This window comes from Bombyx mori, chromosome 14, assembly GCF_030269925.1.
Source record: "Bombyx mori chromosome 14, ASM3026992v2".
In the NCBI taxonomy this organism is placed as follows: Eukaryota; Metazoa; Arthropoda; class Insecta; order Lepidoptera; family Bombycidae; genus Bombyx; species Bombyx mori.
This window is the reverse complement of record NC_085120.1, coordinates 1472687-1496802: the sequence shown is the minus strand read 5'-3', so window position 1 is coordinate 1496802 and position 24116 is coordinate 1472687. Positions and strand designations below refer to the sequence as shown.

Genomic DNA, 24116 nt, shown 5'->3' with positions numbered 1-24116 from the left:
TTGTGCTGAGTGGCGTGCAATCGGACAGGTCTATGTCCAGCAGTGGGCTAATGATGATGATGATATAGTGCCTTAGCCTGATTTGAAAATTAGTAGATCACTTGGCACATCTTTAATGAGATCTAGTTGTGTTCTTGTATGTATAGTGGTAATAGTTCCTTAATAATAATAAGGTAATAGTACCCTTTAATTGCTGAGCTTTTTTTTAATATTTTGCATAAATTATTAAAGGACTTTTGAAAAAAGTTTTACATATTTTGTTTAAAAAAAACTATACAGCAAAATAGTTTTAAATTGTTATCTAAAACTGTTATTGACTTATTAAAAACGTTATACGTGCGCGCGCTAAGACACGTCCATTCAAACTGCGTTATAGTCGGTATTGCGACGCTCCGGGCTTGGTACTCATTAGTGGATAGTCGATTTATCGCCGGTTTGCGCTCAAAGGGTTTAAGGTAAGAATATAGCGTTAAATATAAAATTAGCGAATTAGCGTTAAAAAAAAAGAAGTGGTTACCGTCGCCCATGGACTTTAGCAATGCTGCCTACCGCTTAATTAACTAATGCCATCCGAACATTACGTAAACAATGCGAATACCCGTACCTTACATTATACGAACGTACGTATGAAAACGTAAAATTTACGAGTAACGTAAAAAGGTTACGACGTAGCGTTACGTTCGCGTTACGGATCCTGAACTTTACGTTCCGAACGTGTCGTGATCTTGCCTCAAGAAATGAAGTATTTTATTGCCTTCGAAGAGATGAGCGAACGGCTACCTGATGGTAGGTGGTAGCCGTCGTTCAAGGTATTCACCAACGCCAGGGATAGGGGGGCAGCTATTGGCGTGCAGCGGCGCTATCTGCCCCCCTGACAATCGGCTAATTTCGGCTAATCGCAGTAAAGCTATCTCTGTCGCACACTAAGATCTGTGAGGACTGCATACTACGGCACTTGGGTCCTATGGGTAGTTGCGACAAAGATAATGCTCTACTCTGATAGCTGCTAATCATTTCTACTTTTTTTTTTTTTTTTATTGCTTAGATGTGTGGACGAGCTCACAGCCCACCTGGTGTTAAGTGGTTACTGGAGCCCATAGACATCTACAACGTAAATGCGCCACACACCTTGAGATATGAGTTCCAAGGTCTCAGTATAGTCACAACGGCTGCCCCACCCTTCAAACCGAAACGCATTACTGCTTCACGGCAGAAATAGGCGGGGCGGTGGTACCTACCCGTGCGGACTCACAAGAGGTCCTACCACCAGTAATTACGCAAATTATAATTTTGCGGGTTTGATTTTTACTGCACGATGTTATTCCTTCACCGTGGAAGTCAATCGTGAACATTTGTTGAGTACGTATTTCATTAGAAAAATTGGTACCCGCCTGCGGGATTCGAACACCGGTGCATCGCTTCAACACGAATGCACCGGACGTCTTATCTTTTAGGCCACGACGACTTCAAAACTACATTCATTTCTACTTACAAGCGTTCATGTGCAATCTTTATTGCCAGGCACTGTACACATTAACGCATGAATACCATTAATCTAAGTGCTAAGCCACCACCACCTAAAGCCCGGTGCAGTTAAGCTACAAACAAAGCGGTCAGTTCACAATTAATGCAACGCAGCAAACCGAGCTGAGTCGTCATTACCAAAACTAATTAGCTAGTGTCCGCTTCGGGCCACTAAACCAGAGAGTTAAACGTTTTATTGTAGCGAAGCGTTGATTTTGATTTCCATTGTATATAAATAGCCAGTAATTGTCGATTTATTAAATACTACTGAAGTCCGATTGAGTTTCTCTGTGTCTCTTTTATTGCCTTTGTATGCGACGAACGTACGACCCACCTGATGGTAAGTGGTTACCGTCGTTCATGGATGTCAGAAGGGGCACAGCTTAGACGCCTCCTCCTCCCAAAAAGATTGTATCGTTATTGTATTGTTGTAATTATTATTATATTGTATTGTTTTGATGGACTGGATTGTGTAGTGGTTACTGCGACTAACTGTTACGCCCAGGGTCGCGGGTTCGATTTCCACACCCGTCGAGAATTCGTGTGATGAACAGGTTTGTTTGCTTTGTTTTTCTGGGTGTTTATTATCTATATACGTATACATTTAAAGTTATATAGATAACATACGTAACATAACACAGGGAATCCTAACTTGGGGCCGGGTGATCGCGTGTGGTTCCCATTTTTTTTATCTTACGGTTGCGCAACCTTTCAAATCGATGATCGATCAAACGTTTTGAAATCGGTGAGAATTACGTAAAAAAAAACTAATCTGCTAACTAATAAACTAACATAGTTCTTAAGTTATTGGTAATGCTAAAACACTATGAGACTGTGATGTTTCGAAATAAAAGATATTTATTTTATGTTCATCTTATTTCTTTATTATTATTACCTAAGTAATCAATCTTATAAAAACGCGTTATTAAGTGTTTTTGTGCTCGTGGCCCCAACGCGAAGCGTCCATTTTTCAATGCGGTCTAACTGGGCTATCTCGAATTCTAATTCGTTAGTAAATTTACATTACAGTTCGCCCCAAAACGTTTCTAAATCTAGCATCGAGTTTTGTACTTCACTCTTGTGTGTTCCAAGTTAATCTGTAAAATCTGTAAAAGACTTTCGCATTTCCAGTTGTTTTTGTCTTTATAGGTTAGCGTTTTTTTTTTTATTGCTTAGATTGGTGGACGAGCTCACCTGGTGGTGGGCTGTGAGAACACCAGTTAAGTGGTTACTGGAGCCCATAGACATCACAACGTAGACGCGCCACCCACCTTGAGATACAAGTTCTAAAGTCTCAGTATAGTTACAACGGCTGCCCCATTCTTCAAACCGAAACGCATTACTGCTTCACGGCAGAAATAGGCAGGGCGGTGGTACCTATCCTCCTACCACCAGTAATTACGCAAATTATAATTTTGCGGGTTTGATTTTTATTACACGATGTTATTCCTTTACCGTGGAAGTCAATCGTGAACATTTGTTGAGTACGTATTTCATTAGAAAAATTGGTACACCGGTGCATCGCTTCAACACGAATGCAATGGGCGTCTTATCCTTTAGGCCACGACGACTACCTAAAAAATAATCTGTAAAGTAATCTGTGATCGGCAGTTTTTCGGAGTTTTTATTTACAAAAATTCGATTTTTTTTTTACAAAAATTGGAAGAAGCAAATGGTTCTTAAAACACTAATTCTTTACGTTAAAGACTTGTGCTATTGACACTGCCATGATTCGTGATGAATTACCCTGACAATGAGCATCCGTGATCTTAACACGGCTTGTTATAACAATTTAAACTTGTTGTATTATTAACCTAAATGGAAAATGAATAATTGAATATAAATTGCAACGCATCACTTGTAATGTCAGTACGTACATTACACCGTAGACGTCACAACGTAGACGCGCCACCCACCTTGAGATACAAGTTCTAAAGTCTCAGTATAGTTACAACGGCTGCCCCATTCTTCAAACCGAAACGCATTACTGCTTCACGGCAGAAATAGGCAGGGCGGTGGTACCTATCCTCCTACCACCAGTAATTACGCAAATTATAATTTTGCGGGTTTGATTTTTACTGCACGATGTTATTCCTTCACCGTGGAAGTCAATCGTGAACATTTGTTGAGTACGTATTTCATTAGAAAAATTGGTACCCGCCTGCGGGATTCGAACACCGGTGCATCGCTTCAACACGAATGCACCGGACGTCTTATCTTTTAGGCCACGACGACTTCAAAACTACATTCATTTCTACTTACAAGCGTTCATGTGCAATCTTTATTGCCAGGCACTGTACACATTAACGCATGAATACCATTAATCTAAGTGCTAAGCCACCACCACCTAAAGCCCGGTGCAGTTAAGCTACAAACAAAGCGGTCAGTTCACAATTAATGCAACGCAGCAAACCGAGCTGAGTCGTCATTACCAAAACTAATTAGCTAGTGTCCGCTTCGGGCCACTAAACCAGAGAGTTAAACGTTTTATTGTAGCGAAGCGTTGATTTTGATTTCCATTGTATATAAATAGCCAGTAATTGTCGATTTATTAAATACTACTGAAGTCCGATTGAGTTTCTCTGTGTCTCTTTTATTGCCTTTGTATGCGACGAACGTACGACCCACCTGATGGTAAGTGGTTACCGTCGTTCATGGATGTCAGAAGGGGCACAGCTTAGACGCCTCCTCCTCCCAAAAAGATTGTATCGTTATTGTATTGTTGTAATTATTATTATATTGTATTGTTTTGATGGACTGGATTGTGTAGTGGTTACTGCGACTAACTGTTACGCCCAGGGTCGCGGGTTCGATTTCCACACCCGTCGAGAATTCGTGTGATGAACAGGTTTGTTTGCTTTGTTTTTCTGGGTGTTTATTATCTATATACGTATACATTTAAAGTTATATAGATAACATACGTAACATAACACAGGGAATCCTAACTTGGGGCCGGGTGATCGCGTGTGGTTCCCATTTTTTTTATCTTACGGTTGCGCAACCTTTCAAATCGATGATCGATCAAACGTTTTGAAATCGGTGAGAATTACGTAAAAAAAAACTAATCTGCTAACTAATAAACTAACATAGTTCTTAAGTTATTGGTAATGCTAAAACACTATGAGACTGTGATGTTTCGAAATAAAAGATATTTATTTTATGTTCATCTTATTTCTTTATTATTATTACCTAAGTAATCAATCTTATAAAAACGCGTTATTAAGTGTTTTTGTGCTCGTGGCCCCAACGCGAAGCGTCCATTTTTCAATGCGGTCTAACTGGGCTATCTCGAATTCTAATTCGTTAGTAAATTTACATTACAGTTCGCCCCAAAACGTTTCTAAATCTAGCATCGAGTTTTGTACTTCACTCTTGTGTGTTCCAAGTTAATCTGTAAAATCTGTAAAAGACTTTCGCATTTCCAGTTGTTTTTGTCTTTATAGGTTAGCGTTTTTTTTTTTATTGCTTAGATTGGTGGACGAGCTCACCTGGTGGTGGGCTGTGAGAACACCAGTTAAGTGGTTACTGGAGCCCATAGACATCACAACGTAGACGCGCCACCCACCTTGAGATACAAGTTCTAAAGTCTCAGTATAGTTACAACGGCTGCCCCATTCTTCAAACCGAAACGCATTACTGCTTCACGGCAGAAATAGGCAGGGCGGTGGTACCTATCCTCCTACCACCAGTAATTACGCAAATTATAATTTTGCGGGTTTGATTTTTATTACACGATGTTATTCCTTTACCGTGGAAGTCAATCGTGAACATTTGTTGAGTACGTATTTCATTAGAAAAATTGGTACACCGGTGCATCGCTTCAACACGAATGCAATGGGCGTCTTATCCTTTAGGCCACGACGACTACCTAAAAAATAATCTGTAAAGTAATCTGTGATCGGCAGTTTTTCGGAGTTTTTATTTACAAAAATTCGATTTTTTTTTTACAAAAATTGGAAGAAGCAAATGGTTCTTAAAACACTAATTCTTTACGTTAAAGACTTGTGCTATTGACACTGCCATGATTCGTGATGAATTACCCTGACAATGAGCATCCGTGATCTTAACACGGCTTGTTATAACAATTTAAACTTGTTGTATTATTAACCTAAATGGAAAATGAATAATTGAATATAAATTGCAACGCATCACTTGTAATGTCAGTACGTACATTACACGTCACGGCTTAAATAAAAACGTCAAAAAATAGATTAAACATTTCCTGTGACGTCATACGCACCATTTGTTTGACAGCATCTGCAACAGTGTCCGCAAATAACAATCAACTCATTCTTTTATTTAGTTTGCAATGTCCTCAATAGATGGCGTTGTGCGTTTTTTACATCGCGCTATAGGTTTATGCTCAACCAACCTATATATTATAATGGCCATGTAATAAACTTCGTGCCTCAATCTAATGAGTAAGGAAATTATTGGGCCTTGGTAACACTTGGCAATTGTCCTTATTAGGGCGAACTTATTTTTGTTGGGTACAGGTCGTCCCCTTGAGCCGCTCGCCTACTTTGCAAGCGGCTCGGGTGAAGCGATTTGCCCTCCGCGGTCCTCCTTCGGTTCCTGGGAAATGGGACTTTATGGGACTTAGTGAGTTGACAATTTTAACTTTATCCGATATCTATAATGAGTTCTAAATTTAACATCGACCAAGCGTTAAGCTCATTTGTCAGTCGGTAAGCTGTATTGCATTCATCCATCGAAAGAGGTCTTGCCTATACGAGTAGTAGAGTTTTTTTAAGCCGTTTGTAGTCCATTGAAAAGTTACATTTTAGGGTTGCGTTTTTCAAATAATCCAATTTTATTTTATTATACTACCCATATAAAAAATGTAACATTTCAATGGACTAATTGTAGCTTAGTGAACCCGAAATTTATTGAACTTAAATTTGAATGTGTCTCTTTTTTTATTGCTTAGATGGTGGACGTGCCTTCGACCCACCTGTTCTTAAGCGGTTACCGGGGCCAATAACCACCAATAACGTAAACCCCAATACCCAACTGGAGGCATGAGTTTCTCTCCGGATCTTTTCCGTGGGTCGCGTGTCCGATCCGGTGGTAGATTCAGTGAAGCACTGCTCTTACTAAGACTAGTGTTAACATATTTTCTCAGGTTGAGCCCGTGAGCTCACGTACCCGTCCGGGCGTAGCTGCAATAGCCTCTTAGGCTGCCAGCGAATAGGTAGAGAAAAAAAGGGACATATTTTTTTTTATTGCTTGGATGTGGGGACGATCTCACAGCCTGGTGTTAAGTGGTTACTGGAGCATTTACGTTGTGGACATCTACAACGTAAATGTGCCACACACCTTGAGATATAAGTTCTAAGTTCTCAAGTACAGTTACAACGGCTGCCCCAACCTTCAAACCGAAACGCATTACTGCTTCACGGCAGAAATAGGCCTACCACCAGTTGAAATTTTTAAGTCTCAGTTTTATATGTAGTACAATAACTACCCACTCTTCAAGCTGAGCATATCTGTTTATAACGATACGCCCGCTAATGATAACGGATAACGCATTCTTTTTTTCTCTTTCAGCTATTGGTTTTTTGTCCCTACCTAATCGTGATCAATTATTTCAAGGACTATACAGAAATTATATAATATTTAATTATACAGAAATTATTGCATCGATTTCACTGCAATGCATTAGAAGTAATTTATCTGAATTATTAAGAGGGCTATTGGCGATTAGTGTAATAAAAAAAGAAATTTGCATGTCTGTCTTTTTTTTTTTTATTGCTTAGATGAGTGGACTAGCTCACAGCCCACCTGGTGTTAAGTGGTTACTGGAGCCCATAGACATCTACAACGTAAATGCGCCACCCACCTTGAGATATAAGTTCTAAGGTCTCAATTATAGTTACAACGACTGCCCCACCCTTCAAACCGAAACGCATTACTGCTTCACGGCAGACATAGGCGGGGCGGTGGTACCTACCCGTGCGGACTCGCAAGAGGTCCTACCATCAGTAATTACGCAAATTATAATTTTGCGGGTTTCATTTTTATTACACGATGTTATTCCTTCACCGTGGAAATCAATCGTGAACATTTGTTGAGTACGTATTTCATTAGAAAAATTGGTACCCGCCTGCGGGATTCGAACACCGGTGCATCGCTCAACACGAATGCACCGGACGTCTTATCCGTTAGGCCACGACGACTTCAAATTATCTATTGGAGAGTCGATTCAAATAAAAGCAAAAACCAAATATATGTAAAATGGTTCAGCCATTGCGACAATAAACAAACAAACTGTCTCCTTGAATATATAAATTAAATATGCATGAACTCAATTGCATTCCTGCACCCGCACATATAACTAAATAGGCAGAACAGTTAGCCTATTGTCTTACAAATACGGTCTAATCGTAGATTCTGACCTAGACTAGACGCCGCACGTCTTAAGTGTTGCGTGGTGAGAATATCATGACGCTAATGCTGGATTTGCTTAGGCTGTATTAAATCTAGACTATTTTGTTTAGTAGAGCGCATTGAGAATGCCTACGTTAGAAGCATGTTTAATCGCGATCTAGTTCTTGGACACGATGAAGCCAAGAATGTAGTGTGATATCCATTGAACCTTAAGTAAGCAACTTAAGCTGTCTTTTCGCCCATCTATAGTAATTATGTTCCTAGTCGGAAAATTTTTGAAGTCGTCGTGGCCTAAAGTATAAGGCGTCCGATGCATTCGTATGTAGCGATGCACCGGTGTTCGAATCCCGCTGGCGGGTACCAATTTTTCTAACGAAATATTTATGTATTTAACAAATGTTCACGATTGACTTCCACGTTAATGAAATAATATCATGTAATAAAAATCAAATTCACAAAAATATAATTTGTGTAATTACTGATAATAGGACGTATTTTGAGTCCGCACGGATAGGTACCACCGCCCCGCTTATTTCTGCCGTAAAGCAGTAATGCGTTTCGGTTTGAAGGTGGGGCAGCCGTTGTACTGTAAAAACTGAGACCTAAGAACTCAGTATCTCAAGGTAGGTGGCCCCATTTACGTTATAGATGTCTATGGGCTCTGGTAACAGCTTAAAACCAGGTGGGTCGTTAGCTCTTCCATCTAACTAAGCAATAAAATAAAAAAATGTATTCGGTTTAATAGCTAGCTTTTAGTGTCCGTATTCATTTGAACATCGAACGTTAGAGCACAAACATGAACGGTGACGTCATTGTGTCAAAGAACCCAACGTAAACCCCAGGTTATGCTCAAGACAGTAATATATCTCTGTTACCCTCCGCAACAGGGGTGGTTTTCACTTCCGTAGGGGAGTTTCGTAATTCTACGAATAGTTTTTGTCAATGATAGCGATGTTTTGTTTAGCGCGGATAGGCAGGTATTTTCTGATGATAAGCGATGGCAGTACGGTGGCCGGTGTAGAAAAATCAATGCCACTATGCCGAACAGCTATGGAAATTTCTAAGGTGAGGATTTCTTGGCATCGATGGCAGTCAAACATACGGCCTATTTGATGGTGAGGGGTTACCGGCGCCGATAGTCATCCAGTACTATCTAACGTGACTAACAAACAGAGGTAGTATGAATAACTATTTAAATATTTAATTCCGTAACTCGTGGTATGCAGGTAGCTTACAATCCATCAGCTATTGAGTAATTGCGGGGCCCACGGACATTATTGGTGGTAGGACCTCTTGTGAATCCGCACGGGTAGGTATCACCACCCTGCCTATTTCTGCCGTGAAGCAGTAATGCGTTTCGGTTTGAAGGGTGGGGTAGCCGTTGTAACTATACTGAGACCTTAGAACTCATATCTCAAGGTGGGTGGCGGCATTTACGTTCTATCTATGGGCTCCTGTAACCACTTAACACCAGGTGGGCTGTGAGCTCGTTCACCCATCTAAGCAATAAAACAAAATGGTATTCATGGTGAGAAAAAAACTCCAACTTCCTTCATACTATTATAATAACGAAACATACATTTCATTGGATCCATGTTACAGTCAAACAACAACAACGTGACGTGAATAATAAAGAGTCGGGCATAATTGGAAAAGTCCAGAGAGTGGTGGGCGAATTTATGTCGTTTGGCAAACTTGCCGAGTTCGGAGCCAACATGTAAATAAATGGTATTATTACGTTCCTTAACATTTTTTTGGTTCGTTTTAATGCTTGAGGCTTATTCGTAAGTTCTGCGCTAATTGCCAATAGATCACGTAGACATTATCTTCTCCTAAATCTTCCACCGAGCGGCTGGTATTGTTCGGCATGTCAACCGGCAAAATATTCAAAATTTGTATTTAATACAGGATTTATGACTTTTTTTTTGCTTAGATGGTTGTACGAGCTCACAGCCCACCTGGTGTTAAGTGGGTACTGGAGCCCATAGACATCTACAACGTAAATGCCGCCACCCACCTTGAGATATAAGTTCTGTCTCAAGTATAGTTACAACGGCTGCCCCACCCTTCAAACTGAAACGCATTACTGCTTCACGGCAGAAATAAGCAGGGCGGTGATACCAACCCGTGCGGACTCCAAAGAGGTCCTACCACCAATAATGTCCGTGGGCCCCGCAATTACTCAATAGCTGATGGATTGTAAGCTACATGCACATAACGAGTTACGAAAATAAACTTTTAAATATCTATTCATACTACGTCTGTTTGATCAATGATAGTAAATAAGAACATAGTTTAGTGTTTTTTTTTAACTCATGAACGGTTTTATCTGGCGTCATTCATTACCTATTTTACATATCTAGTACGATAACCAATAAATTGCCAGTTTCACAGAAGACCCACCTGGTTGTAAGCAGAGATTTTATGTAAACAAACTTATATTTAACGTTCGACTCGAACTAACCGTGTGCAGTGACTATTCACACTTGCGTCACAGTATAAATAGTATGCCAGTGATTTAAGTTTTCATAAATTTCTATTTCATTCTCTCAAGTTTAATTTACGCTAGCCGGTCATAGGTTTTCACTGATAAAGTAAAATACAAAATTTTGATTTTGCCAACACGCAACGGAACGAAACACGAAATTGAGAAATAAACGAGAAAAACCCGGCTACCCATGGTCCAGGGTGTGGGCACAGCGCCCTTCAATGAACCTGTTATAGATATTTGTATCTATTCCATTTTGACCGCGCTACGCTAGGTTAATGATTGCACACGGCTGCTACATGCTCTAGAGACGCTTTTGCAGTAAGTAATCCACTTGAAAACTAAATTAAACAGATGCCCTTCATTGTAGTCTGAAACAGAAGTAGACCTGGGCAAGGCACTTAATATTACTAAGATAAGATAAGATAAGTAAGGGATGGACTTATAGATATACGACAAAAGGGAAGATCTTCCAACAAACGTGTAATATTGCTCGGTAGACCGACAGTCCGAATGTTGTTGTTAGAACTTGTATATGTGCAAGCTTATCTTGAAAATATCGTAAGCGAGATTCAGGCGTCTGTCAAATATTTTGCGTTTGTATGATAGCTATCCGCCACAGATTCATCAAAGTAAATGGCAAAGTTCAAATGTAAAGGAACATGGGAAGATAGCAGAATAGTTTGGTCGATGACTGACACAGCAGGAAAGTAGTAGGACACATATGGGCAAAGATAGAGGAAGTTGGAAAGGAATGGAGGTGGCTTATACCCGTAGGGGAGGGGGAGAGGGGCACACAACAAAAAAAATAAAAAAAATATGGCAAACACGTTATTAATTTGAAAAATGCGTAAATGTATTTCCCGTAGCTACTAGAATAAATAAACTGTAAACTCATTTATTTACTAAATCAAATATTTACGTAGGTATGATGTGTGAATTAAATACTATTAAACTTCAAACTTATAAATGGGTACGAAATATCCAATTAAGCGAACATACGCTTGTGTTTTGCGTTAAAGTTGAATTTGTAGAGGACTTAAATTACTGCGTTAATATTGAACTGGCTCCGAAACGATCGTTCGACAGATGCAGCGGCAATTACACACGCGCGCGAGGGGGAGAAGCTTAATTAGTCACAAACGGACACGTTACAGACCATCTACAAATATTTGAGCTAAGTTGGAGTTTGGCTGTTCCTTTCTTAAGATTCGTTTGTTAGTGTTGGAATGACAAACAAGAGGCTCTCTACTGTGGCGGCCGAGGATCCTATATAGTCTTTTCGTACGTAACTTGTATTTAAGTAAGGCTTTCTTTGAAATTTCGGTAACGCAATTCAGATCTTTAGCGCGTTCCTTTATTTCTGCGATACAGCTATATTCATAACTAGCGACCCGCCCTCGCTTCGCTTCGGAAACATTAAAACACACATGAAACCAAAAAAAAAAAATAAAAAAATAAAAAAAAAAACGTAGCCTATGTTCATCAGGGACAATGTCGGCTTCTAATGGAAAAAGAATTTTTCAAATCGGTCCAGTAGTTTCGGAGCCTATTCGAAACAAACAAACAAACAAATCTTTCCTCTTTATAATATTAGTATAGATAGTATAGATATAGATTGTAGCTTTAATTATGGAAACATCTAGTTTAAATAGCTGTCTTTTTGAATCAGTTTTTTTTTATTGCTTAGATGGCTGAACGAGTTCAAATGTAATTTGCATTCTTGTAAAATGCAAACGGTAAAACCATCTTTGAAAACGGACCATACCATTGCGACGGTAGATAAAAACACCACACACGCCATATCATAACAAAAAAGCAAACAAATTGAAGAATCTTAAAGGCAGAACTCAAATTCAATTGGCTTATAATAGAGCGTTACCAAAACCAATTTATCCGTGTTTTGTTGTTTGTTTGACCGGGCTAATCTCCGAAACGGCCAAGTGACTCGGACAAATCAGATGTCCCACATACCCTGCGTACCTCCTAGGCGCCGAAATCTTGTAAAGACTAATCAAAGTAAGCTATTTTTAACTTCACATTTTTTTAATGTTATGCTTCAGAATATAAATAAAAATATTAATACGTGAAGCAAAAACTTTGTATCCCTTTTTACGAAAATTGCGCGGACGGAGGAGTATGAAATTTTTCACACTTATAGAAAATATAGAGAAGAAGTGCACAATGCTAATATTTTTTAAAAATAATGCATAAAAGATACATTAAATCAATAAAGAAAACATTACACACACTACATACCATGTATTTGATGCACACACGCATGCATACTATTTATAGTCAAACTTTTATTCTTGACGTCTGTGGTCAAACTGAGAATAGATTAAATATTGTTTGTCTTTATTAATATTTTTTAACAGTGTAGCCTTGGCGAAATTTGTGATTATAGAAGTATAAAATACAACCAAAATAGTGTACAAACTTACAATTCCAATTAATTATAGTCGAATCTCGACTACTGCGGGACCTCTAGTATAAATAAAAACTAGAAAATGATAAACACAAAGTTTTGCTACCTCACTTCAGATTAACAAGGCGAAGACGAATATATAATTAGTAAGTACTTTTACTACGTAAAATGTGGTAAAACAATATAATGTTTTAATATATTACTAGTAGCCGCCAAGTAGTCGAAATTTGACTATAATTATTGAATTAAGTTATAAGTTTCAACATTATTATGGTTCCATTGTCATTGTGATTGTTAATTACAGATTTCACGAAGAACACTATAGATAAAAACAAACAATATTAATCTATTCTCAATTTGATCAGAAGACTTTAACAATAAACAAAAGAGTATACATCCGTGTGTGTGTCATGTTTTATTTATTGATTTAATGAATTTTTTGTACATAATTAAAAAAAAAAATAGCATTCGCACTCCTTTTCAATATTCTCTATAGGTGTGGGAAATTTCATATTCCTCCGTCCGTGCAATTTTGGTAAAAAGGGGCACAATGTTTTTGCTTCACGTATTAATATATTATTATATATACTAGCTTTTGCCTGAGACTTCGTCCGCGTGGAAAGTTCACAAATAATGCTTTGTTTTAGATAGAGCAAAAAAATCTACTTTTTAAATTAGTATTAAAATACTAGTATTAAAAACAGTATTATTAAATTATGAAAATCTGAACTACTCTATTCACTGAATGACAGAAAGTCAACGAATCCGTCTGAGGGAGTTCATATAGAGTCCCTTCTTTATTTTGCCGTAAAGTCGTGTTTTATATAATCAACACCACAGTTGAAACAATATAAATTTTATTGTTGTAGCAGCATAAACAATTCTAAGTAATTATATTATTACATTAGTTATTAAACACATTATAAATTATTTTTTACGTTTTAAATTTTCGGCGGTAAAAAGGTCCTGTGTCACAGACTATATTCTTTTTCCCACCTCTCGTGCGTTCCGACTTACGCATCATAAAAATGTGCGTTCTTAAACGCCACACGTCTAATAAAAATCTTTTTTTAAAACAAAGAGTTTTAAAGGTTTTAATGGTTTTTCCTTACATATATGTACATACATATATAGTAGTTTATTGTACTTATATTATTTGGAATAATTTTCCAAATCACCGAGCCACTCAGACACTTAAGCTAACTTTAATATCCTGATTAAACAAATTATCATGTTGGTGTAATTTGACAAACCCAATCATGTTTGCTTCCACGATTAGTTCGACCTAATGTTTGTATAGCTTTAGCTAACGACTTTCGTGTGTTTTGGGTACGGTCCGATAGAAAATTATTTAAATGGATGTTATTATGATGTTTAGATATTTGGTTTAAGCAATTCGGGTTATAGAACTGCCGCACAGTTCAGATAATATCTTGTAAACTGTTAATAACGTGAAAAAGTAATAAAAAGTGTTTAAAAAAAAACACAGTTTGAACATAAAATACAAGTATTGTTCTAGTGTTGGACAAAATCAAAATTAAAGTTATTTTGAATTTGGTTTTATACATTTTTCACGTCTCATCGTGTTTACTGTTGCTCATGGACATCAGCAAAGCGAAGCCAAACCAAGCATATTTTTCGAAGCGATTTCATTGTCCACTATCATTTTAAGATTTGTTGAGGATGTGGTAATAAAAACTAAGGGAAGATCTTCCACCGAACGGGTGTTATTGCTCGATAGATCGACGGTCCGAATATTTTTTTCCCTCCCTATGCTGATAGCCTTGAGAGGCTATTTCAGTTGCTCCTTGACGTGTAGGTGAGCTCACGAGGCTCAAACCGGAGTATTGCTACCACTGGCCCTAGCAAGGGCAGTGCTTCGCAGAATCTACCACCGGATCGGAAACGCGACCCACTGAGAAGATCCGGCGAGAAACTCAGTGGGCTGTGTCTATGGGTTAATTTAATTTACTTGTCGACCCTTCGTCGCAAGCGACGGGTTCGGTGAGGACGGTGACCGGTGCTTGAAGTACTAAAAGCACCGTTAACAGATCGGGAATGGGAGGATCGGTAATGACGCGTTTAGGGCTCCGAATGTTATTGTTCGGAACTTGAATATATGTGAGCTTATGATGAAAATGTCATAAGACAAATATCTTGTGTTGTATGATAGCTAGATGTGGGATTCGGTGATTTTCCCCTGTACAAAAAAAGGCGCAAATAGTAACAGAGTAAAACACCAATGACCCACAGACAGATACGACCGTCAGAGTTTGCCTGGGCAGATGGAATCCTAATGCGTTTTCCTTGCCTAATTGTTGATAGCCTAAGGGGCTATTCCAATTACTCATGTAGCTGTAGAAGAGCTCACGGGCTCAACATCAGAGTATTGCTAACGCTAGTCCTAGCAAAAGCAGTGCTTTATTGAATCTACCACCAGAATGGAATCGCTACCCACTGAGAGGATCCGGCGCGAAACTCAATGGATTGTGTCTATGGACGCTCTGATGGGCTGCTATTTATTACTTTTATAGAAACATGGCCTTTTTTATTGCTTAGATGGTTGGACGAGCTCACAGCCCACCTGGTGTTCAGTGGTTACTGGAGCCCATAGACATCTACAACGTAGACGCGCCACCCACCTTGAGATACAGTTCTAAAGTCTCAGTACCTATAGCTACAACGGCTGCCCCACCCTTCAAACCGAAACGCATTACTGCTTCACGGCAGAAATAGGCAGGGCGGTGGTACCTATCCGCGCGGACTCACAAGTGGTCCTACCACCAGTAATTACGCAAATTATAATTTTGCGGGTTTGATTTTTATTACACGATGTTATTCCTTCACCGTGGAAGTCAATCGTGAACAATTGTCGAGTACGTATTTCATTAGAAAAATTGTTACCCGCCCGCGGGATTCGAACACCGGTGCATCGCTTCAACACGAATGCACCGGACGTCTTATCCTTTAAGCCACGACGACTTTTACTTATCTAGGTGAGAATGTCCGCTCTAACAATAACTAAAATTGTTAATGAAACAAGCTAGTAATAACTAATATTCCACCCCCTTTGCGATAAGTAAACAGCGCTAATTCAAAGCTAATCCCATTTAATGCATTAAATCAAATCGTTATCATATGTTCTATAATGGGGTGCCTCTGACGTTACATTACGAAGTTGCACTTGTACGATACACACGGGTAAAGAGAATGCACAGCTTAGTGTTCATTCTCAGGTGGTAGGCAGCGGCTTGGCTCTGCCCTTGGCATTGCTGACGTTCATTAGCGACGGAACGACTTACCATCAGGTCGGGCAATAAAAAAAAACGTATTATTGAATTTTTACGTTGAAGACCCGCCGGTAAATAGGAGTGAACGAGTTTACTGTCCACCCTGTGTTAAGTGGTTAGAGAAGCCCGTGGACATCACGCCGTCCACTCACTTTCATACTGTCTATGCCTCAATTGTATAATCGTTATGAAAATCATAATTTTGAAAGTTTGATTTTCATGACACGATGTTATTGAAAAATTATATCTTTCGGGGGGATTTGAACACCGGCACGTTCGCATTGTTTGAAACGACTGAACCGGACGTCTTATTCTTTAGGCCACTTTATTAGAAGTAAAGAAGAAAACTATTTTCATTATTTCCAGTCTTTTACTGAATGATTAGATTAGGTGAAACGGTGAGCGAGTTAGCCAATTTCAAATAAACTAACGTCCAGTTAACTAAACATTTAAATGGGTACATATAGTGTGTCGGTAACGTGTATTTCTGTAAATTAAACGGTTGTCTGGAAGAGATCGCTTTTAACGATAAGACCGCCTATTGTACAAATGTATCTTGCTTGTTGACTGTTTTTTAATGTTGATCGTGTTTTGGTGTGTAATAAAGTGTATTCTCTCTATCTCTCTCATACTCTCTCTCTCACTCTCTTTCTCTCTCTGCTCGCCACATCAACGGATTCCGTGCCCCTACATTTAAAATTGACGGAACCCTCAACCAGTTTGATTAGAAAATAGAACTTGCGTACCGATCGTCGTCCTGCTGGCCCCTGTGTCCCGACCCGGACGGGCATTAATAAGATCCACCCTATAAATCAGGCACCGAGCATAATTAAATGTTAAATCATTTTTATTCACACGGTAAATCACAAACTCGAACCCACCGAACAAGGGCCCGCGATCCGGCGCTCTTTATTGTTTGCGGACGATCTGGATAAACGTACAACTTTTGAAACTCACACGGTTATTTATTTTTGTTGGTTTAAACAAATATATAACTTTGTGTGCAATTTTTACTGGTGGTAGGACTTCTTCTGAGTCCGCTAGGGTAGGTACTATCACTCCGCCTATTTCTGCTGTGAAGCAGTAGTGCGTTTCGGTTTGAAGGGTGGGGCAGCCGTTGTAACTATACTGAGATCTTAGAACTCATATCTCAAGGTGGGTGGCGCATTTACGTCGTCGTTGTCTATGGGCTCCAGTAACCACTTAACACCATCACTTGTCGAATGTCATGCTTAATGAGACTCCCTATTATGTTTGAGCGCGTCACACTCACACTTTCAACATTAATGTATATAAATACACACATATATGCCAAGAAAATCCTTTATTGTTTAAAACTTTTTAGTTTTTAAAAAGGATTCATCTTCAGTGTCACGGAGTGAAGTCTGTAATTCAGTAAAAAGAAAGTTAAGATTTGTATAGTTTATTAATACTATTTACTGTTTAATTTTTATTATTATATATTTAAAAGAAATTAAGGGCTTTAAATGTTATTTTCTTATTATGTCACAGAAAACACAATTCATTTTTTTAATTATTGTTTATTCAATATGAATAAACAATAAGGAAGGGATAAGAAATTCGTACCTCAAGCGGAGTCATCAAGAGGTCGTTTAGTAAGATTTGTCCCCTGATTGCAGATTAGTTTTGGGTTGAAAGGATACCTTTCAACATCGGGGGGCATGTTCCGAAGGCCAGTAAAAAGTTTAATTGCAAAGCAACAATTGTCATGTATATTTTTATAATTTTTAAATTTTGTTTTGTCTAAGGGTGTCATCAATAAACTGTCAGCTACGAGATGTGAATCCTATTTTTTTTTTGTAAAATCTTCCTCCTCACAAACCCAAAACTATACATACTCCATATAATTATATCGTCTTCTCGCATTAAAACTGTATTATCTAAAACTACGCTAAAACTTACTAATTTTACAGGAGAGTTTTTTAAAGGTTTAACATGTGATATTTTTAATAATAATAATAATAATTTGTATTTATTTTTAAAGTAAGATAAAATTATAAATTAATTTTGTTAATAGTAGTCAAAACACAGGTAAACCAAAAAAAAAACTAAAACTAAACTACGCTCTTTTGACAGTATTTATGAGAAAAATACTGGTTGGAATACTGGAAAATACTGGAAAATACTGGAAAAAATACAAATGATTCCGCATATTAATTCAATTTCGAATATTTTCGGAAATTGTACACTTTTAATGCGAAAAGACGATATATGTATGTACATGCATACATCATATATCTAGATAAACCGTATACAGTCAGAAATTATATTAAATTATTATAATTATATTATTATAAGGCATTAAGTCCGCCTTTATACTTTCTAGTATAAGAAGATATAAATAAATAAATAAAATAATTATTCTCTCGGATAGAAACGTTAATCAGCCTCCACCCGTGTACGGAGTCTTCATGAAAATGTAAGTAAGCACAGAAAGAATGTTATCCGGAGGTCCACTTAATGTGTAATGCGCCGTGCACTGTATTACATTGCATGGTCGTACAGTGCCCCGAGTACTCTGCGGGTGTTGTGTAGGGATGAGAAAGCGTTTTCGATGATATATATTTTTATTTCGCTGTATATGAGTGGACCAAGTCACGGCCACGAATTGGTTACCGGAGCACAGAAATACCACAGTTTTGAGGCCGTCGCCACTCGCATGAGGTCGCAATCGGATTTGTTTTATATAACCGCTTTTTCTCCGTTCAAGCTCAAACACTTCAATACTATGCACCAGATATGAGTAGTATGTGAGTTTGCAGATTGGGCTTGAATGTAGTTTATCAATTTCTCCCACTAATAAAGTTACAGAATGTTGTTACGCCGGTAAGAGTAACGCCATATATCGCCGAATAGTCGAACGAATATAGAAGGATCTTGTAGTATCTAGAACGTTCGAGAAGTACAACGCCATCTATTGTCAGATAGCGGAAACTACTACTGGAGACACATCTCCGATTATCGAGAATATTCCACACATGGAACATTCTCGATAATTGTAGGGATGAGGTATCGGCTATACAAGCGTTGTAAAGATGGCACGTAGTCAGTCAGTAATCGGAACTACTCGAAGCGAAACAGCGAACGGATCACCTGAAGCGAAGTGGAACAAGCAAATTGAGAGTTTTAAAGTGTTTGTGAAGTGTTTAAGTGTTTTAACACAGTTACAGTTTTTAGTTGTACTTTGGTGAAATTTTATTTATCCCGAACCTCAGCGCGTAACAATATTTTATACCCCCCCATTTTACGGATTCCGATGTTTTCGCCCGCATAGCTCAAAGATCCGGATAAATATACCAACAACTTGGCGTCACAGTTAATTTTTTGAATCGAGAATCGGTTGCGTGCGTGATATAACTAAAATCTTATAGCTTTTTATTTACACGACACAACATTTACTCAACAAATGTTCACGCTTGACTTCCACGGTGAAGGAATAACATCGTGTAATAAAAATCAAACCCGCAAAATTATAATTTGCGTAATTACTTGTGGTGGAGTCCGCACGGGTAGGTACCACCGCTCTGCCTATTTCTGCCGTGAAGCAGTAATGCGTTTCGGTTTGAAGGGTGGGGGCAGCCGTTGTCACTATACTGAGATCTTAGAACTTATATCTCAAGGTGGGTGGCGCATTTACGTCGTAGATGTCTATGGGCTCCAGTAACCACTTAACACCAGGTGGGCTGTGAGCTCGTCCACTCATGTAACCAATAAAAAATTTAGGGATCCTTACTAAAACTCCAATAATGTAACCCAAGGTGTAAAAAAATTACTTAAAATATTCTTTACATCGCGTGCCGAAAACTATTGATAATATAATAAAATAATGTACTACGACTTTGTAGAACACATTATTATTTACAAAAAGTGTCGCGATAGCATATGTCTAGCTATTATAGTTATGACGCAATAACTGTTCTATTATTATTTTAAATAAATCAACGTCAAATATCGTTGAAAATTTTGTTAAAGACCCGAACGGAGCCGGAGCGTGCCGCTAGTTACAAAATAATTATGTCTATCGATACAATTCTGTGAGTGTCCCATCCCTATAGCGACTTACTACTTGCGTGTTCAATCAAGATGCACCGGACGCCTCTTGAGAAATCCAAACGGGAAAATTCCAACATTGAACTGATGCCAAACAATCCACCTTGTTTCTACCCTACGTTTTGGGGGTAATTTCTCTTCAACCCCCGGGCCTGGAAATTGGGGGCACTTAGTGAATGAAATGTATGTGTGTGTGTGGCGTAAAATTTATTTGGCTCTACAGAAAAAATGTTTTTATTCTGCTCTTTTGTTACCTCGTATCTGAATGTGATTCCTTATGACCACTGTGGCGTGGTGCTGTTCTTAGAGGCTCTATTTATCTGACAGAATCTAAGACGTAAATTGGACGGCTTATATATAATTGTTCCATCAAATATGAAGCAGATGAGACATGGTTACAAAATGGCAGTTAGGAAGTTTTTCAAAAATTAACTGTTCCCATCTTAATATGTATCTTTTAACTTTAATAGTGGTTCCGGTAATACGGAATATTATGACGATATAACCGAATTAATAGGGAAGGAATGGCAAGAACAGAGATGAGTGGAAAGGACTGGAGGAGGCCTACACCAGAGGAGAGAGGTCAATATCCAATAACAAAAATTTAATCTTATTAACATTTAGATAATAAGCAAAACATTAATAACCAACTAAAAATTAACAAACAAATACCACCTTTGAAATGGGAGTTAAGGATAAAAAATACAGGCTTTTTTATATAGTTTTATTTATACTAAATGCTCACACAGTAATTGTCCTGACCTTATTGTTGGGACACCTTCGTTTAAATTTCAAGGTTATGGTGGCGGTATACGTGGTATATATTTTAATATATGTATTTTATTATAATAGCACTCACCTGCTCCTCGTCTAACCTTTATAATAATCTAGTCAGTAAAGCTGAAAACCTTGACATATTTGGCGATTCCCTTCCAATATTCAGGAACAAAATTATAAAAAGTTGTTGCTGAACCTCAGCCTCAGTCTTGGTCTGGATACTCGGATATTACTGTCCTTGTTGTCTTTCTTTTGTTTTTGTTTTTTATTTATTATTACTAGTATTGTTAAATCTCTGTTGATATATTCATGTAATGCATGCTATGATTGCCTCTAATTAGAGTTGCAGTTATCAATTGCTCTATACATGTCAATGTTATTTTATGTCTTACTGTAAACCCTGTTGGTAATCATTAAATAAAAAAATAAAAAATCGTGGCACTCGGGAACTGCCGCGGTAAAGCGCGCATTGCATAGCAATTTTTATCAACTTATGCAATTATAATTAGACAATGATAATTTAATATTAAAACAATAATAAAACAAGACCACGCTATATTAAACATTAATAAAAGCAAATCATTAACTGTCCCCTTCACACTCATAAGCTAGACCGCTCGAGAGAGAGATGGGCAGACTTTTCAGGATGCGCCTGCAGTGTGACGTCACGCCACGCGCTTATTCACACACACTACACAAGCGCAACGTGTGTGAACATGTTGAACGCGAGCTACATAGTAGGCGTAGTGGGGGTGTCAGGTTATTTTCGTTACGGAATTTCTTGATTCAGTCGCCGCGCTCAAAGCCCGCGATAAAATCTATGCAATAGCTTAATAAATAAATAAATAGGACTCCTAAGTCCTATACTGCTGGTAGGACCTCTTGTGAGTTCGCGCGGGTAGGTACCACCACCCCGCCTATTTCTGCCGTGAATTAGTAATGCGTTTCGGTTCGAAGGGTGGGGCAGCCGTTGTAACTATACTTGAGACCTTAGAACTTATATCTCAAGGTGGGTGGCGCATTTACGTTGTAGATGTATATGGGCTCCAGTAACCACTTAACACCAGGTGGGCTGTGAGCTCGTCCACTCACCTAATCAATAAAAAATAAAAAACTCGTGTTTTAGACAACATGAGGTATGATATGACCACGTATCGCGCCAGCTGTGAGCGCGTCTACCTAAGTCAAGTCAAGCTAAAAAAACCTATTACAAAATACGTATGCTCAGCTAGTCCCCCGCGCCGTGTAATAGACTGCCTAAGGCCTTGCATTTTCTTCAGCCCGACGATTCCGAGAATCGAATACTGGATTTACCATCGTGCTTCGAACTTCAATCACGAGAACGAAATACGATATCTGCAGTTGTGTATGATTCAGAAATGGATTCAGAAAATATTTGTTTCGAATTTCATTTCGATAGACTTTATAGTAAAACTTTATAGTAAGGAGATGTATGGAAATGGTAGTGCAAGGTAGAGGGGGAAGAGGTCGACCGAAGAAGACGTGGATGGAGTGTGTGAATGACGATATGAGAGAGAGAGAGGAGTGAGTGTTGAGATGACGGCTGATAGAAGAGAAGGGAAGAGAAAAATTAGCTGTGCCGACCCCACCTAGTGGGATAAGGTGGAGAAAAAAGAAGAGACTTTATAGTAAAACTAGCGACCTGCCCTCGCTTCGCTTCGGAAACTGTAATTTATTATTGACTAGCTGTCCCGGCAGACTTCGTAGTGCCTCAATCGTTAAATAACATCTAAACTTTTGTGTAAAATAAACTTAAAACAATTAAAGGAATCCGTCCGACGGTGACACATCAAAGCAAAAACAAAATTTTTATTTTTATTTAATTCTGAGCATTTTCATATCTAACTACCTTTTAAACCTACTCTGGACCTCCACGAATAATTCAAGTCCAAAATTAGCCAAATCGGTCTAGCCGTTCTCGAGTGTTAGCGAGACTAACGAACAGCAATTCATTTTTATGTATATAGATTTCTCCACTATTTAATGTATGTTATTATACATATTAAAAACCTTCCTCTTCAATCACTTTATCTATTAAAAAAGACCGCATCAAAATCCGTTGCGTAGTTTTAAAGATTTAAGCATACATGGGGACAGACAGATATAGGGACAGAGAAAGCGACTTTGTTTTATACTATGTAGTGATTTAGTTTATGTTTTTGTTATTTAAAATATTGTTTATGCATAGAGATTAGCCTCTTGGGACAGCGTTTCTACAAAAAAGTGGAATACCCAAAAATGTCGATGACCGCAAATGCAATTAGTAAGGCAGCATGTTAGGTTGTGACGATACCGTCTTTAGGCCTCTAGGTCTTATATAATAAAGATTATTCTGCCCTTAAAATCGGAATGCAGAACTTTTAGGTTGAAATAGGATTGTGCCATCTTCCACACATAATTTCCTGTCGGTACGTTAAATAGTTAAACAGACTGTGACTTGACTGCTTACGATTTGGAGGATCGTTTTTATTTTTTTATTAACGCGACGTAAATGCGCCACCCACATTGAGACATAAGTTCTGAGGTCTCAGTATAGTTACAACGGCTACCCCGCCCTTCAAACCGAAACGCATTACTGCTTCAAGGCAGAAATAGGCAGGGTGGTGGTACCTACCCGTGCGGACTCACAAGAGGTCCTACCACCAGTGATTATGCAAATTATAATTTTGCGGGTTTGATTTTTATTACATCGTGTATCGTTATTCCGTCACCGTGGAAGTCAATCGTGAACATTTACTGAGTACGTTGCTTGTTTTTATACAAAATTGTAATTACTAATTATAGTACACGGCGAAAGTCAAGGCGTTAACAACAATATTTATTGGTTAATAACAATGGCTTTAGCCGACTTAACCTAATAGGTGTATGGCTCTAATAAAAAAAAAAAAAAAAACTGGCGATCTATTTAGAACTATTGTTTTATTTGTTGTTTATTTGTTATATAGTTTTTATAGTATGTTATATAGTTATTACAGTTTATTTGTTACTAGCGACCCGTCCTCGCTTCGCTTCGGAAACATTAAATTTTATTATGGATAGCTGAGTCCCGCGATGTTACCCGCGGTTATTGTCGTACCGCGGGTGACGCCGCGGGGCGAAGCTAGTCTAAAAAAGTAGCCTAAAGCCT

At 38.3% G+C, this 24116-nt stretch overlaps 1 non-coding gene across 1 annotated transcript; it reads left to right on the top strand.

Annotated features, from left to right (window-relative positions):
- Positions 1 to 5928: 5928 nt before the first annotated feature.
- On the top strand, positions 5929 to 6079 carry LOC119629526 (U12 minor spliceosomal RNA). The gene has a single exon (XR_005245506.1). It is a non-coding gene; the product is annotated as a U12 minor spliceosomal RNA (small nuclear RNA).
- Positions 6080 to 24116: the final 18037 nt, after the last annotated feature.